Genomic DNA, 17,515 nt, shown 5'->3' on the forward strand with positions numbered 1-17,515 from the left:
TCTATCACGCGGAGGGATAACGCTTGCCACAAAATCCTGTCTATGAATGTTAGAAGATAGATATTTGCATCAAAATCCAAGGGAACACATATGTAACTCCCATGTTGTGCCCCTTGATTCCAAGTAGTGCAAAAGTGCTACTTAGAATTAATGGAGGTGTCTTTCCAATGCAAATCATGATTTGCATTGGAAAGTAAATCCTACCACAGCATTGTGATCTTGGCTGTGCCTCACTTTTATGACATAAGCTAAGTGCAGAATGTTAGTAACTAAGGACCCTACTTTTCTAAGCTCTATGTTTTCTTTGTACAGACCAGCACACACAATCTGCTCATCTGAGTCTATGCCTTTTGCTCCACCCCCCCCCCGTTCAACAAAACCTTGTCTAAAGGAAAATCCTTTGCTTTGTTGTTTGCCATTCCGTGGCACAGCCTTGCCGTGCACCTCAAAGCCTCTCCTTGCTATTTATAATTTAGGAAACATCTGAAAACTTTTCTTCATATCCTGTAAATGGTTTGATTTTGCATCCAACATTTGCCAGTTTAATAAGTTGTATTTACCATAAAATAATAGCAATGTGCTATTCCAATACAACACTATAGATTGTAAGTGATGGGCAAGTTATTGTTATTTTGGACGCAGTTATTTCTTAATATAATCTTTATTGACACAGTTCACGAACTACAGACTGGGTTTTGCTATCACAGAGTGAAAGAGACCAGAAAAGCATGCCTCCTACAAATACGAAATATGGCGCTAAATAGGTATTTGTTGAGAAATAGCAGCACCAATTAAAAAAAGGCAGTTTGTGTAGTACATCTACATTATTTACTTGTTTTTATTCCTAATATAGCACTTCATCCCACACTGCTCTTTGTAAGAGGGGTAAATACCAGGAGGTACTATTTTCTAATTTACAGGTGAATAATTTACCAGCATTAGAAGGATGGAAGACTGAGTTGGTTTGAGATTTGAAGTTGTAATATTCAGATTAGTGAACATTCACTAACAGTGCCCTGTTTTTAACTTACAAATGCATCCTGTCAGCAGGACTTAAAGTTGGCAATGAGCGAGGAATTATTCAGAGGAGAGGGTACACGTAATTCCAAATGGCATGTATTGGTTTGCCAACAAAGTATAACCTTCAGCCTTTGATCTGAGTTTATGTAGCAAGCACCATTTCTTTCCCATGAATATTTGTGTTGTGCGGTTCAGTTGCCTTTGGATCACAATTGATGTGCATTACTTGTAGATCTCGGCATGGACGTCAATCGGGTAAAGCCAGCAACAGCTTAGTCTACCTTTGGCTTTCCTAACAGTACACTTAGGGACTGATTTATGAAAAGTTAGCACCACCTTAGCTTCATTTTTTTATTGCAAAAGTGGCGCAAACTTACAAAATATAATTATATTTTGTATGTTTGAGCCGCTTTTGCATCAAAAAACGACATTAAGGTGGTGCTAACTTTTCATAAATCAGGCCCTTGGTCCTGCCATTACTACATTGGGCTCAAAGGTTACAAAGACCACCACATGAAGAGAAAGTAAACATGGCTCTTAGAATTCTCTTCACTTTCCGGAGTTTTAGACTTTATCCTTCCTTTGGCCACTCAGAAACACATTACATGATGTTGAAGAGATACTGGCGGGAAAAGAGGTCAACCCTTTCATGTCATCTGGAAGTAAGGGGAAGGTTATATAATATTGATTACTCCATTGTTTGCATTGCAGTACGTTGTAAAGAAATGGAGCCTGATTCACAAAGATTAACCTAGACCAAATGTCTAAGTTTAGAGCAAAAGTCTAATGGGCATATTTATGGAAAAGTGGTGCATCATTCATGATGCACCACTTTTCTAGCACCCAATTGCGTCCCCCTAACAATACCATGTGTGTGCAGTAGTTACAATACGGCACACAATGGCAGTCGTGTCCACATTAGCATCATAATTTATTACGCTAATCTGGTGCTTTGCTGGATTAGCACCATAAATTATGGAGCTAATGCAGCAAAGCACAAGGAGGCCCATTGTTTTCAAAGGGAGCATCATTTTAATGACTGCCTTAGGCAGGCGTTAATAATGATGCTAAAAATGGCGTAGTGAAATCTAGTTAATTTCACTGTGCCATTTTTCTGTACCTCCTTATGTGGGAAGGCCCCCTCTTGCATACATTATGTTTGCCGCAGGCATAATGTGGTGCAAGGGTTAATTAACAAAGCGGTGTAATTATTGCATTGCACCACTTTATAAATATAGTCCATGGGAAATGCCACCTTAATGCCACATTTGCATGAAAAGAATAACACAAATGTGCCACAAGTTGCAACTAGAGGCATCATAAATATGCCCCTAAATTTAGACCTAAAGTCTTGGTCTATGTTTAGACTTTTGGCCTCTCCTTAGACTTTTGGTCTAAGCTCACCTTTGTCAATTTGTCCCAAAGTTTCTAAAGAAAATGTCTGTTCCAATAGTGCCAATTTGCTCAATGTTTCTTTCCTGCTACATTTTGTGAAATTAAAAATATCCCCCTAGCATTAATGTAAAGCAACAGTCATCTTCTGCTCATTGCTAACTAATGCTATCAAGTTGTGCCTGTCTCTAATGTGTAAAACCTCACTGTCATGTTTGGCCTAACAGATATGAAATTCTTTTCTAGATAGTTCACCTGTGAAAGTTTACAATTTTGTATCAGTTTGAAGGTTGACTGTGTGCTTTTTTAGGATTTCGGTTTCTGCAACTGCACAACATTTTTTTTCAGTTTCATCACATGATCTCCATTAGATCACTGTGTATGAAAACATATAAACTTGCATTCTGTACTTATGTGCTTTTCCTTTATGTTCATATGGTCTACCCTTGTCACCTTATTGTGTGATTCACTGGCTGTTTTTTTTTTTTGTTAATAAACATTTTTCCAATTGGCGCAAATGCAGATTTACTTTCAAAATCTGACTATCTAATAAACATTCACGATGCCTTTCTGAACTCACCAGTGTGCTGGATCACACTCAAGGGTTATTACAGTTCGTAAGGTGATATGCGTATTTATGCTAATACACTGTTATCTATTTAATGTCTTTCCTTCTTGATAGTCACAGATCTGCAGAGAACTATGAAGGGTGGTGCTACTGTTCTGTTTGTCATGCACTCCTTCCTTTCCAACACTACTGCGATTTCCAGTTTGAGTGAGAAAAAGATGTATATACCTCCAATATATACTTTTTGTAACCATAACATAACACAACATAACATAACATGTAACATATGATGATTTCCAGTTATAACATGGAAAGTAAAAGTAAAGTAAAGTAGAAGTAAACATTTTGACACGTTATTTTATACTAGGACAGGGTGCCCAAACAAGTCTAGAAGGGGTGAATAAATGTCAGATTTTCAGGCTATCCACAGATGGTATATTTACATACAATGAATGATAACGGAACCCATTTACATAATAATGGTTAACCTGAAAATCTGATATGCTGTTGTATGACACATGCATGGCAGAACCACGCATGGCTTAACAATGCGGTCGGAACAACGACTGCATCTTAACCATGCATGCCTTTACCACGCATGCCTTTACAAGGAATTTCATTGTAAAAGCATGCTTAGTAAAGCTATATTTGGTAACGCAATGCATGGTTGTGTGATAACCCCCCCCCGTACTTCTCACCCCGTCCTAAACCCCAAAACCTACCCTGTCCTAAAAACCACCCCACCCTGTCCTAAAAACTACCCCGAACACCCACCCTGCCCTAAACCTTAAAACCTACCCTGCCCTGTCCTATAAACTTCCCTAAAACCCCCAGCTCCCACCCTAAACCCTTAAAGCTACCATGCCTTGTCTTAAAACCTAACCCACTCTGTCCTAAAAACGACCCCAACTCCTGCCCTAAATCCTACCCTGTCCTAAGAAATACTCTACCCTTTCCCCAAAAGTACCTCAATTCCCCTCCTTGAAACCGAAAACCTAACCCGACCTGTCCAAATAACTATCCCAACTCCCACCCCCCCAAACCCTAAATCCACCATGCCCTAAAAATGACCCGACCCCCACACTGAATCCTAAAACCTACCTCACCCTGTCCTAAAAAATACCTGACCCCCACCCTGCCCTAAACCCTAAAACCTAACCTGTCCTAAAAGCTCCCCACCCTGTCCTTAAACCTACCCCGGCACCCTGCCCCCATCCTGAAGCCTTTAACCTACCCCACCCTGTCCTAAAAACTACCCCCACACCCACCCTAAACCCTAAAACCCACCCTGCCCTGTCCTAAAAACTACCGGCCCCTCTTCCTCCACCCTATATCCCACATCTTACACCGCCCTGTTCTAAAAACTACCCCACCCCTCCCTAAACCCTAAAAGCCACCCTGACCTGTCCTATAATCTACCCCACCCTGTCATAACAACTACCGGTGCCCCACCCCACCACACCCTAAAGCCTAAAACCTACCCTGTCTTAAAAACTCCCACACCCTGTCCTAAAAACTACCCCCTCACCCTGCCCCCAACCTACACCCTAAAACATACTCTGCTGTGTCCTAAAAACTACCCCGAATCCCACCCTAAACCCTAAAACCTACCCCACCCTGTCTTTAAAACTACCCCGTCCCCTGCCCCCACCCTAAATCCTAAAATTTACACTGTCCCAAAAAAGACCCCACCCTGTCCCAAAAACTATCCCGCTCTGTTCTAAAAAATTCCCGACCCTGCCCTGAACTCTAAAACCTACCCCACTCTGTCCTAAAAACTACTCCCATCAGCCCCAGCCCCACTTATCCAGCTATCGCGTTCCTCTTCCGGCTGTTCCTCCTGTGTGCCTGAACCACACAAATGCTTAGTGCCCTAACCACGCATTTGCTTGCATGCTTACGGCCTGCCTGGCTACGGCCCCATGTAAAAGCGGTTCCCCCTGATATGGATATGACCCTTCACCTTAAACATATATACTGTGCTACCAAAAACGTGTCATTAGGGCTCGGTTGACGTACCCGTCATTTCACCAAACCGTCCTATATGCAGCAAATTCTAATAACAGTAAACTTTCTCAAATTGATTCCTACTTTTTGTTGTTTGCTCTTTTTCAGTAGTAAGTGCATTTAGCAAAACTACTGAAACTGCTGCAGATGTTTTATATTGACAGCATTTTATTTTCAATGACTTGCCTTATTTTATCTAAAGTAACAGTTTGATCGCAATAGAAGTTGTATTGAATCATGCCACATTTTGAAAGTTATACCAAACTATGACGAAGACAAATCTAAGAAAATTGTAGTTGCCACTCTCTGCTCCAGAGCATTGGGTAGTAAGTAAAAACATTCAAATTGGAACAGATTCCAAATTAGACTGCTTTTGGTTAAGGAGTTTTAACTGGAAGCCCAACATTTGAATCTAAATCTTCTAATTTACAACTGGTGTGACCTTATGCACTTTCCTGAATCATCCGTTGAATCGGGATCCTTCAACTGTACCGTATTTGTATAAACAGAACCTTATTTTGAAGTGACACTACATATTCCACACCATCAACTTCGTTTGATACAGAAAGGTCAATGGGACGTTGTTATCCGTGTAGTTGTTGGGCAATGACACTAGAGGGCAGTCTAGCTATTGATATTCTATTTCAAATTGTGCTATAATTTTCAACAAAGGTACTTTGGGAATTTGTGATCATTAAGTGGCAGGTCAAAGTATGAAATAACTTTACGCATTTATATTAGTATCGAGTAACACATTTGTGGTGTTGGAGGTTTTACTTGTATGTGATATTAGCCATTTCAATTACACCTGTGTTCATTAACTCAGAAGGTACCTGAAGTTGGTACTCAGGTACTTGCACAAGCAAATGCTGTTGAACCCACTGAATTATCTATTCAATTTAAGAGGCAGCTTCCTGACTTCACTAAATTTCCACCTTAGCGCTAAAACCTATAATGTACTTTATTTTCTTCCACCTCACATGAGGCCTTATTCCATGAACCTCAATGAACCAAAATGGAAAGAATAGTGGAAGTGACAACACACGCCCTTTGATGTTTGATTTTACTCACACACACATGCTTACACTTACACACACATTCACACTTATACACTGACTCACGTAAACAAACTCCCGCAAGCACGCACACAATATACATTTAAAAAACATTTTATTACTTACCTCAGCTGTCAGGGAAGGTCATATTCCAACTAATTGTACTCCATCTTTTATTCCACTAATAGTGAATAATGAAACATTATTCAATATTAGTATAATAAAACATTGAGAGAAACAAAGAGAGTGGAGCCCTAACCAACGTCCTTCTACCACAGTGTTCATGGCACTTATTTTACCACCTCTGAGGCCAGATGTCGCAAAGGCAGTGCCAGGCTTCACAATTGCGACTTCTGGTGACCCCTAAATGAAGCCAATGCCTTATTCCTAGGACATCATTTTCAAGTGTACAATTTTCTTGAACGTGAACATAGTATTCTTTTTATAGGTGTAACATATTCAGTGCCATAACTAAATTAGTAACTAACCCATTTTAATTTGCATTTAAATTATTCAACCTACACACCCATGTCAAACCAGTGGCCTTTAGCTATTATTGAGTTTTGACACAACTGCTACTAGGGAATCTATGCGTGAGCTGCTGCAGAGTTAAAGACGCTTCCTGCCATAGATAACTGACCGGAATGTATCTCTTAGATACAGAGCAAAACTATTAGCGGCTGACCCTGTTTGCTGGAGTACTTAGGTGGTTTTCTAATTCCTTTTCAGGTTGGCTTAGAAACCAGGCCGTCACAAAAGCAGTAATGTCTACACCAATTGCAAACGGTTGCTTAGAAATCATTGCAATATCCGTTGCCATGTTGATTCATTTACTGCCTATGTTGTGCATAGCCTGTACCGCTTTTCATCTCTGACATATTCAGACACACTCTTGCGCCTGGTACTACTGATGATTCATAAATGACAAGGTCCGAGTCTGGAAATGTATATTGGAAATACATTTCAATGTCTTTTTTATGGTGCGGCTTGATAGCGCAGCTGTAGTGAGATAATTATGTAGCATCACTTGAGAGGAAATTTGACTCCACCCAAACTTTGGGAGCAGCAGTACATGTTTTTGATTGTGCAGAAGTGTGTTTCCACAAAAATGTGTTTCCCATCCACACAACATTTTGTTGATTTCTCCAGCTGCCTAAGCTTGAACTTTCAGGGGCACTCGCATGATATTGTAATGTTAATAAGGCATCTTAGAAAACTAGATGTTAGAAATGGGGTTTCTGGTTGGCTAGGATATACACCTAAGCCAAGCAGAACCCGCCACTCTAGTCAGGGTAAGTCAGAAACACATATGAAATACATTCACAAAAGAGAGGTAGGAGAAATAAACCAGACCCACAATATCCTAATTTGATACTGTAGTTACACACAAAAGGTAAGCCCTACTTCGGATTCACACCCCTAAATCCTAAGATAGGTGATCCTCTGTCTCTGAACTCACAACTGTTGCCCCTTAGGAGTACATTTATTATTTATGGATGGAGAGGCCTCACAGTCTCGAAATTAACCCCCCAAAAATATTTTAGTTGGGATAGCAGTATAGCAGGTGCACTTTCTCATAAAAAGAATTAATAAGCATTGGCAATGCTAGTAGGTTTGGCTTAAAATAAATGTTGTATGGTAATGTGAAGGATCACAAGTAAATTGCTTGCGAATAGATATTTATTTGTGTCGAAGCAAATAGCTCAAGAGTCATACTGCTGTAGTTGCACTGTCAAGTCAGACCTAACAATCTATGTAGGTTTTTGACTTCCCTCCTCTCATCACTACTGCTGTCAGAGAAAAACAATGTAAATTATCTAGTGTTAGACATGGCATAGATTGTATCACATAGAGGGCAAGTTAAGCTAAGTACAGTCAGCAACACATCTAAGCATTGTAAAAGGACAGTAGTAATAAAGATCAAGAAAAGGAAAGGTGTCTAGGGTGGAAGGGGGAGGGGGAAAAGGAGGGCAAAATTGAAACGTAGGTGGCCTAGTGGTGCGACGTCTGGGGTGACATGTCCCGTTGTGATGGAGGACGGCTCGAAGTGACCTCACTCCATATATCTAATCTAGGACGCCTTAACGGGTCGGGATATCTGGGGCCATATACGCAAAGTCATGCACTATTCATAGGTAAAGATTAGTGCCTTGTGAGACAGCCGTGGCGCATTAAGATTTAGCATTGAGAAGATCCAGTATAAGAGGGAGTAAGAAGCCAGTGTCAGTTTTCCTAATCAGAGGATGTTTGCGGAGTCCACAAAGGCCTGCACAGGGCACAATGCAAAGCAGCCCATCATATGGGGGGAGAGATGATAGAGGAAAAGGGAGAGAGAGAGAAGAAAAGGTAGAGGAGAAGGGAGGAAAGAGAGAGAGGGAGGCTGGTGTCAGAAGGGCAACAGGAGGCACTATATAAAGAAGGGGAGGGAGGAAAAAAAAGAGGGGGATGGGGAAGGTAAAGATGGGGTGAGGATGTTCCGTGAGCATTAGCAAATTCCCTAAAGTGATAGCCGGGTTGGGTTCTGCCGTCTGAGGGGGAGGGGGGTTGAAATACTAGGGGGGGAGGGTGATGGGGGGAGGCGTGGAAAGGGTAGGGCGATATGGAACTTGCATGTGAAAGGTGTGGGGGGGACGGGGTGTAGCGGCTAGGACTGTGATTAGGGGCCAGTGGGATCAAGAGCAAGGATCAGCGTAGAACAGAAGTAGCTGGCGGCAGGCAACTTACGACGGTGTTACTGCAAGGAAGGGGGTCCACACCTGGTTGAATACATTAGTCTGATCCTGCAGGTTATAGATGACTCTTTTGTGTGTGGCTATATGGGTCATTGCCACGATCCATTCCTTTGGGGTTGGGGAGAATGCTGATTGCCAGTGACGAAGGATACAGATTTTTGCAGTCGCTAGTGCCATCTGTAACAATCGTCTTTGCAGCCTGGGCAGGGCCGGGAGGGAAGCCATGTCGTACATTATAATAAGGGAGGGGGAGAGCGGTATCTGAAGTGGTACGGACTCAGCCAGAGTGAGACCCAGAGCTTTCCATGAAGGCTGGACCGTCTGGCAGTCAATTAGAATATGAAGCAGATCGCATTGTGACTGTGCGCAGCGCCAACACTGTTCTGTGTAATTTTGCTGGGGTCCAGTACCAATCATGAATTACCTTGAAGAGACAGAATTTTAGCCAAGCTTCTCGAGTACCCCTGTCCAGAGCCTCCAGAATGTCCGCCCAGTCCTCTGTGTCAAATATCCGCTGCAGGCAGTCTTGCCATTGTAGGCGTAGTTTTTCCAGGAGAGGTTGCAAGTATAGATGTCACGTGATGACCACGTAGAGGCCTGACATAATGCCTTTGTGCTTTCCCCATGTTTTTAAATAAGTTACCATGGGCGAAGTCTGGAGTCCCCAGCGAATTGTGTCAGCGCACTGTTGTAAACAGTGTTTGAGTTGCAGGTATCGCCATTCCTGCCGCAGGTGGAGGTTAAATTCCTCTTGCAGCTTAGCGAAGGATTTGGGCGCTCCTTCCTCCAAGAATTGAGCAAGGTTAATGATACCGCTCTGCTCCACTGCGGCCAATTAAGCACCTCTTTCCCTATCCGTAAACTATTGTTTTTCCATAAGGGGGCCTGGGTGTGCAGGAGAGGATGTACCCCAAACAGGCGGTGGGCCCTTCGCCAGGCCACCCAGGTCGCCTTCAAGATCGGGTTCGCTGTACTGGACGATGAGAGATCGTCACGGTAAAGCCTGCCAAGTCTCCCATCATAGCAAAGCAGCGTCTTCTCTAAAACCACCCACTGCGTGGCTCCGGCGATCCAGGCAGTGTATGAGCCAGTTGTGATAGGTGCAGATCAAGTGCAGAAAGAGAAGGTAAGTCAATGTTAGCGAGGAAGCCCTTGATTTGGGCAGGGTTGGATGTCACCTTCGGCGTGTAGAAATGCCGGTAGAAGGATGTAATTCATTGTGTATCTCTTGTGGATGCGTAAGCATCTCTCCTGTATGAGCGCAAATGGCCGGTATATCGAGAGTGGCTGTTCTCTGACGAAGTTGACCTGCCAGCAATCAACCGGCCTTCTCACCTTGCTCATATTGCCTCCCTTGTAGTCATTGCAGGGCGTATTCGGCCTGGGAGATGTACAGCTCGTTCAGGGCCATACGGGCGCTTTCCAGACATCTGCGCATGTGAAGAGAGGAGTGGTTTGTGTATTGCCGCGTGAGACGCCGAATATCAGTTTCCAGTGCCACTTGTCGCGCTTTTCTTTCTCTATTCGCTAACGCCACATCGCGCATCATTTGCCCATGAATGGTTGCTTTGGACGCTGCCCATACAATCCTCTTGGAGTTGACAGTGCCTAGGTTTTCTTGAACGAATGTGGACGCATGAGCTCTCAACTGCGTTTTACCTTGCGGAGAATGATAGCAATGAACCGCAAATCTCCACAGTTTGCGACCCTGATACACCGGGCCCACTTGGACAGCAACGTGGATTGGGGAGTGGTCTGAAAGACTGCATTCAAGTATTCAAGCCTCCTGGGCATGGGCCACTAAATTATGCGACATGAGGAAGTAGCTCAGGCGCGATTGAGTGCCTTGCACCGGTGACAAAAAGGTGTACTCTCTGTTGACCGGATGTGTCAACCTCCAATGGTCCCCCAAGCCGTTGTCCAGTATTATATCAGACTGTAGAGCACTGTCAGTGTTATTGCTGATATCCAGTGGCCCTATCCTATCTAGTACCGTGTCTCTAGCCAGGTTCCAGTCTCCCCCAATTACATAACGAGTTGCCCCTATTCCAGTTAAGAGGCGATTGATTTTCAGAAAGAACAGTCATTTTGAACCGATTGGCACATAAACGGAGCCCATACACAGTGAGGAGTCCCCCATCTTTAGCAAACACATATTGCCCCTCTGGGTCAGCCCACAATTTAATGTCAGTGAGGGGGATGGTTTTCCGTAAAAATAGTGCGACACCGCATTTCCGGGGGCGCTACCCCCTAGTTCTTGAGGGGTAGGGCTGCAACTAAATAACGCTGTCTCCACCAAGTCCCTGTGCAGCTTATTGGACTCATCCCTGTCAAGGTGCGTCTCCTGGAGTAGAGCTATATCAGCCCGCTTGGAGTTGGGGTAGGAAAGCATCTTTTTCCGTTTTATGAAATGGGTAAGGCCATTTACATTCCAGGATATGATCCACAGTGGGGCAGGAGGGGGTGGGGGGAGCCATCCATTGTTGGACCCGAAGGTAGGGGTTAGGGAGTCCAGACATGAGAGAGGAGGGAGTTATGAGGGGGCGGTGGGTGAGTACAGGAATCTGGAGAAAAAGGCTGTCTCTGACAGTGGTGGAGGCAGTAGGGGGGACGAAAGGGAGGGGGATAAGGTGAGGAAGGTGAATCGGGGCAGACAAAGAGGAGAGAAGGGAGGAGACACCAGGGAAGAGGGAGAGAATGGGAAAAAAGATGGTATAAAGAGGAGAGGGAAGAAAAGAGAGGGAAATGAGAAGGTGGAAAGATAGAAGTATGAGGAATTGGCCAGAAGGGTAGGGAGAGGTTGGTACAACCTTCAAGAGCAGAGGTGGGGAGAGAAAGAGACAGGAAGAAAGAAAGAAGGAGAGGGAGAGAGGAAGGAAGAGAAGAGAAGAGAAGAGAAGAGAAGAGAAGAGAAGAGAAGAGAAGAGAAGAGAAGAGAAGAGAAGAGAAGAGAAGAGAAGAGAAGAGAATAGGGTGAAACAGCAAAGCCCTGCTGATCCCGAGCTGTAGTCTGCAGGTCTATTTCTAAGCCTAGAAAGCTCAATCGCTCAGGCAACAGGCCCCCGGCCAGGGGGTGGGGGGAGGCACGCAAAACATTTCACATATCAGTCCGTCCATCCTAATCTCCTTGTCTTGGCATAAGCACAGTAGAGTGGTGCGAGAGCATGTGATAGAGGCAGGCACAGCACCGCATGCGGGGGGAAAGGGGAATCTTCGCTGTGTGCACCGTGGGTGGTATCAGGCCAGAAACGCGGTGATAGTGTCGAGCCGCTCGAGTGACGCAGGTGCAGGATATCTGCATGGGGAAGGGGGAGGGGAGGAGAGAGGGAAGGGAGGGGAGAGCATCTATCAACATGTCAGTTGAGGACCCCACGTCTCCTAGTGCAGTGACCCCCAGATAGGATACGCAGGTCATAATGCCCATCATCAATCACTAGCAATGGATGTAAGGTAATTTATCTATGTGGGAGCCGATCAGGCAGCATAGGGGGATTCCATCTTGGGGAGGGTGGGAGGGGCCTATGAGTGCAGGGGAGGGGTGTGGTGAAAGAGGGAGGGGACCGGGTGAGTGGGAGAGAGGGAGAGAGTGACCCGCAAACATGTGAGTAATATGACATTGAGTACTTAGAACATCGAACAGCAATCAGTTGGAGATAATCAAACTTGGAACATACTATAAATATATGAAATCTGAAATTCAATAGGCACGTTATACAGTAGACTCAAACAGACCGAATGGGGGCTGAGCAACAGAATGAGTTTTTCGTAAGACCTATTGGAATACAGTTCAACTGCAAAACAAAACATCAGCAACAACATAGAGGCAGGTACTCATCCTTCCACCGTCTCAGTGGGAGGACCATTGCGGCACACGCAGGACACTGTATTCCCCACTGTCGCAGCTCCCGAGGAATGCTGTGCATCTTTGTCACCAGGTAGGGGCCGCAGTGGGCTTCAGGAGGGAGCGAGATTTGTATATGTCTGTGGTCTGCATGTGCATCACCACTGCCTGCAGTACTTGTCCCATGTCGTTGTGGATCTTCGTGAGCCTTTCTAGGTCTCTCCCCCTCAGATGGAAGTCTACAGTGGCCCTTCCCATTTCCCCAAAGGTGGGGTTCGGGGGCGGCACGCCTTGAGTCGCCCCAGACAAGTTCTGAGGCCGGGTTACAGGAGCTATGTCCATGGTCTGGGTCTGGAGCCCTTCCAGAAAAACGTGCAAGTCTTCAGGGTCGTAAAAGTCCTTGGACATACCATTTTTAGTGATCCACATTCTTGCCGGTTCGAACAAACGGGGTCGAAGGGCCAGGAATGCCTTCCTGTGCTCGCTGGTCTCTTTAGAGAAATTGGCAGTCAGTCTGATCTCCAGTCCATCCATCCTAAATGGGCCGTGTGCACGGGTTGCTTGTAGGAGTTGGCGGGTCTGCACGTGTCGCAGAAGGCATGCTATGTTTGGGCGGGGACGATTGGTGTCACCCCATCTTTTCGGGTCTAGTCTGTACACTTGTTGAAATTCCAGAGGGGGCTCGAAAGTTAGGCCAGTAAGCTTGGGTAGGGTCTCCCGCAAGTAGGAGTGACTGTCCGCACCTTTAATGTTCTCCAGGATTCCGAGAAAGCGGACGTTGTCTCTATGAATCCTATCCTCCAGGTCTATTAGCTTGCTTCAGAGATATAGAAGTTCCTGATCTCTGTCCAAGGAGGAGATGATGTGCGTTTCCATCGTCGACACTCGCTGTTCTAGTCCCGTTACTCATGACTGAAAGCCTGCTATATCCAAGCGCATGGATTTTGTCTCCGCTGTCAGTGAGGTCATAGCGTTGTCCATCCCCTCCAGCCTGCGGCCCACTGCTGATATCTCTTCCAGAATGCGATCCATAGTTGCTCCCTGAGTTTGATCCGGCATGTTGCTGGGCAGAGTGATTGGATGCACCTCTGAGGCGGGGGCCGGGGCTCTCGAATATTGTAGAGCTTCCGAAAAAAGTAATTGCTGGGATGGTTTACCTGATTGTTTGCCCGACGTCCTGCCACCAGGCATCGTAGACTCCCTGACGCAGGTATGTTCCAGTAGGCTGTAGTCTGGGGGGGACTCTTGCTGAGTGCCGGCTTGCGATACAGTAGCAGTGCGTGGGCGAGCGATAGACGTGGAAGGAGGAAAGGGAGGCATCTGCCACCCGTGATGGATCCAGTACTTGGCTGGGACCAGTAAGTGACTGTTGCAATGTCAGTGGTGAGAAGGCAATCAAGGGAGGGAAGGTGCAAGTCTCGTTGATACAGGATCCATGAAGAGAGATAGTTTTAGTGCATGGAGGCCTCCGCAGTTCCAGCGTTGGTGTAGACACTCTATGCCTGTAGGCCCTCCAGTCTGGGGGCTGTGGGCAGCACGGTTAATCCACTGCCACAGCGTGTAGTGGTGTGAATGGTCCCCCCTGGTGTTCCCGACATGCTCTCTCTATTCTACCTGCACGGTGTGGGAGGGAATGCTTAGTCCACTCCACCTGCTGTACCGATTCACAGTCTCCAAGGACTCGATTCCTCTGTGGGTTGTGGCGCTTCCTGCGAATCTCGCTGCCCCCATATTATGAGCGCAGCGATAGGGAGGTGGGGGGACGCTCCACTCCCAAGAGCCCAAGGGGCACAGTAGCCGGGGGTATCAAGGACCTGCTGTCAGCATTGATCTGTGGTTGTGGGGTCACTGTGCTCTTGTGCCTGTACTGCGCTTTCCTTGTGCACCCAGAAATCAGCCTGGGAGGGGGGAGCACCGCGCCCACCTACTGCTGTCCGAGGGTCGGGTGCGTGGACTCACACTCCTTAGGTGGTGTGTGGGCGAGCCGGTTCACTGCCCTCCTCTTCGCTCCATTGCGGCAGGCGCACCAGACTCAAAGCGCCTCCTTCCCTGGCGCAGAACTCTCTGAGGAGGAGGTAGGTGAGAGGAGGTTGGGTGAGAGCGCATGGATGGGAGCAGAGCCGCGAGCTGTAAGGGCGGCCCACCGACTAATCTCCAACCGTGGCACACACCTCTCCCCGAGGTGCTCGAACCTGCTCCTGTCTTTCTCCCTACGTTGGGCCGGGTTGTGCTGTCACAGGAGACCGTGGCTCAGCGCAAGGTCGAAGGCTGCCTCGGTGCACGCGCCCTGTGTAGGGGCTATCGGGCTCACCACACGCCCAGCTGGTGGTCTCCCCCGCGCCAGCGTCCTGTGGCACCCCCTCAGTGGTTGGAGTGGGAGGCTCAATGACCGCGCAGCGCCGCTGCCCCCGGTCCGAGGCCCGCCGTCCTGCAGAGCTCTGCTTTTAGGCAGCCATTTCTTCTCGTGGCCATACCACGCCCCCTCCAAAATCTTCCTTTTTATTACATGTAAGCCACCCCTAAGGTAGACCCCCTGTTAGCCCCAAGGGCAGGGAGCAGCGTATTTTAAAAGTAGGACATGTAATTTTAAGTTTAACTGTCTCATAGGATAACATTGGGATTACCTTGAAACAACTTTTAGGTGTAATTTCCAATTGAGAAGAGATAGAAATATGGAGTTTGGAGACTTTTAGAAAGTTGGCATTTTCTTACCTTAACCAACCTATGCTTAGCCTGTCTCAGAATACATGCCTGGGCTAGGCTGGATCAGAGCAACATTTTGTGTATTCCTTGTAGAAAAGCACAAACACAGGTTACTCAGATGCATCTGCATTTATTTGCATACTGATGGGTCTTCCTGGGCAGAGGAAAATGGGGGATTGTCACTTACACTACAATAGGTAGTGTCTTGTCGCCCCACAAAGAACTGATTATCCCCCACATATAGCCTGGCAGACAGGGCTGGAATGAAAGACACCCTTGTGCACTTTAGAGACATCCTTTGAAGTTTCCCCTACATCAGGGGCCTTTTTGGGAATAAGTACTGGACCCTAAACCCCAGCAAATAAGTTTACTTTGGGGCCCTGAGGAGACTCTGAAACTAAGAGGAGATGTACTGCCAGGAAAAACTGCCACTTTGCCACTTGCTTTGCTATGTTGGCCTGCTGCATGCTGATTGTTGTGCTGCCAGGATAGAAAGCCACTTTGCACTGTGCTCTGTGGTGTTGGCCTGTGCCTGTTACCTCTGCAGTGAGGAAGGACTGAGCCTCCCCTTTACAACCTTGTGAGGCCAGGAACTCCCAGGGCTTGTTGGCTGCCCCTGTTATGGAGTCTCAGGACTGGAAAAGACTCCCTTCCCTGTTGACTGCAAACGGGTCCACAAAGGTCAGACCCAATGCTGGGTGACCTGCAAAACTTTGCAACAGAGTTATCATGACGAGGCACTGATCGGAATCACCACTTTCTGCACCTAAAGATGCAGAGGCTCTGAAGGAAGCCAGGGGAAGTGACCGCTGCATTGCCCAGGTGACACTTCATCGGCCCTCATCCCATGATTCTGCCTCAGCCGGTTGCTTTAGGTGTCACTGAAGCCTTCTCCCTTACATGGAGCGGCCAGAGGGAAGGACTGCTGCATCCAAAGACTGTGGGGTGCCGCTGCTGCACCAATCTCCATATTGTGGAGCATCTGTCCCGAATGGTGCACACACAGACCCCGCCAATGCCCAGAATGAGGTATGAGGGATCACAGGGCCAGTCATCTGGGTCTGCTCCCTGTGACTCCCCATCCTGTGTGTACCACACTCCCTCCCCATTATAATCTTTATTGCTGTGTGGACTCACCAGGACATGCACTAGCACTGCTAGCAGGTGGGAAACAGTTGCTGAAATACGAGGCCTGCTTCCCACGTAAGGGGTTGCTGAGACTGCCTGTTTTTCTCTCTTGACCACATGATAGCGCTGCTACCACAGTAAACCCTGTTTTCCTGCAAAATAACTCATTATTGAAGACGTGCTACTCAACCAAGAAACCTTTTCCACTTTACATGTGAGACATGGGCTAACACTGCTAGCTTTGGGTGTAATTGCACTAGTCACATGCTTACCACCTTGGAGGAGGACTGAACACAGATTATCCTTGTCATCAATGATTAAGGAGTGCTTGTTAGATTTTTGTTGTTTTTGTCGTAACTAAGTAATATAAAGATTACCTATTTTTTCAACCTGATGTGGAGTCATTGTGTGATGTTTTCACTGTGCTGGTGTAATGCTTGCATTGCACACATACTTCACACATTGCCTCTTTGATAAGCCTGCCTGGTCTGCACCATGCTACCAAAGAGTGAGCACAGGTTATCTTAGGTGTGTATCTGAATTACCCTGACTAGAGTGGTAGGTTCTGTATGGCTTACGTATATACACAAGCTAACCAGAAATCCTATTTCTAACATTGGTGGTCAGCAGTGAGGATAGGACTTGTATTTGTGTTGTGCCGAACAGTAATTTGGTGTACACTGATTGTTATATTAGATACTTATGAATCAATGCTCTTATTTTTATATCACACTGATCAAATGTTTTATCATAAGCATTTCACTATCAAAAATTGAGAAAAGAAATAAATGTTAGAAAAGTATGTCATAAATTAACTTCAAATATTACAAATCTTGAAAGTCTGTTTATACAATACTACTTTTTTTCTCATATTTTTATGCCCATTATTATATTCCTTGAACATATATTCCTTTACTATGTATTTACATATCTATTTATTTTTTACTCTAGTCCTACTGTACTAGAGAACAAATAAATACAAATAAATAAAATAAAATGTATAAATAAAATTCAAATTATAAATAAGTAAATTAAATAAAACAATGATAAAATGAATAAATAAATTAAA

The sequence above is a fragment of the Pleurodeles waltl genome, chromosome 9 (genome assembly GCF_031143425.1).
Source record: "Pleurodeles waltl isolate 20211129_DDA chromosome 9, aPleWal1.hap1.20221129, whole genome shotgun sequence".
In the NCBI taxonomy this organism is placed as follows: Eukaryota; Metazoa; Chordata; class Amphibia; order Caudata; family Salamandridae; genus Pleurodeles; species Pleurodeles waltl.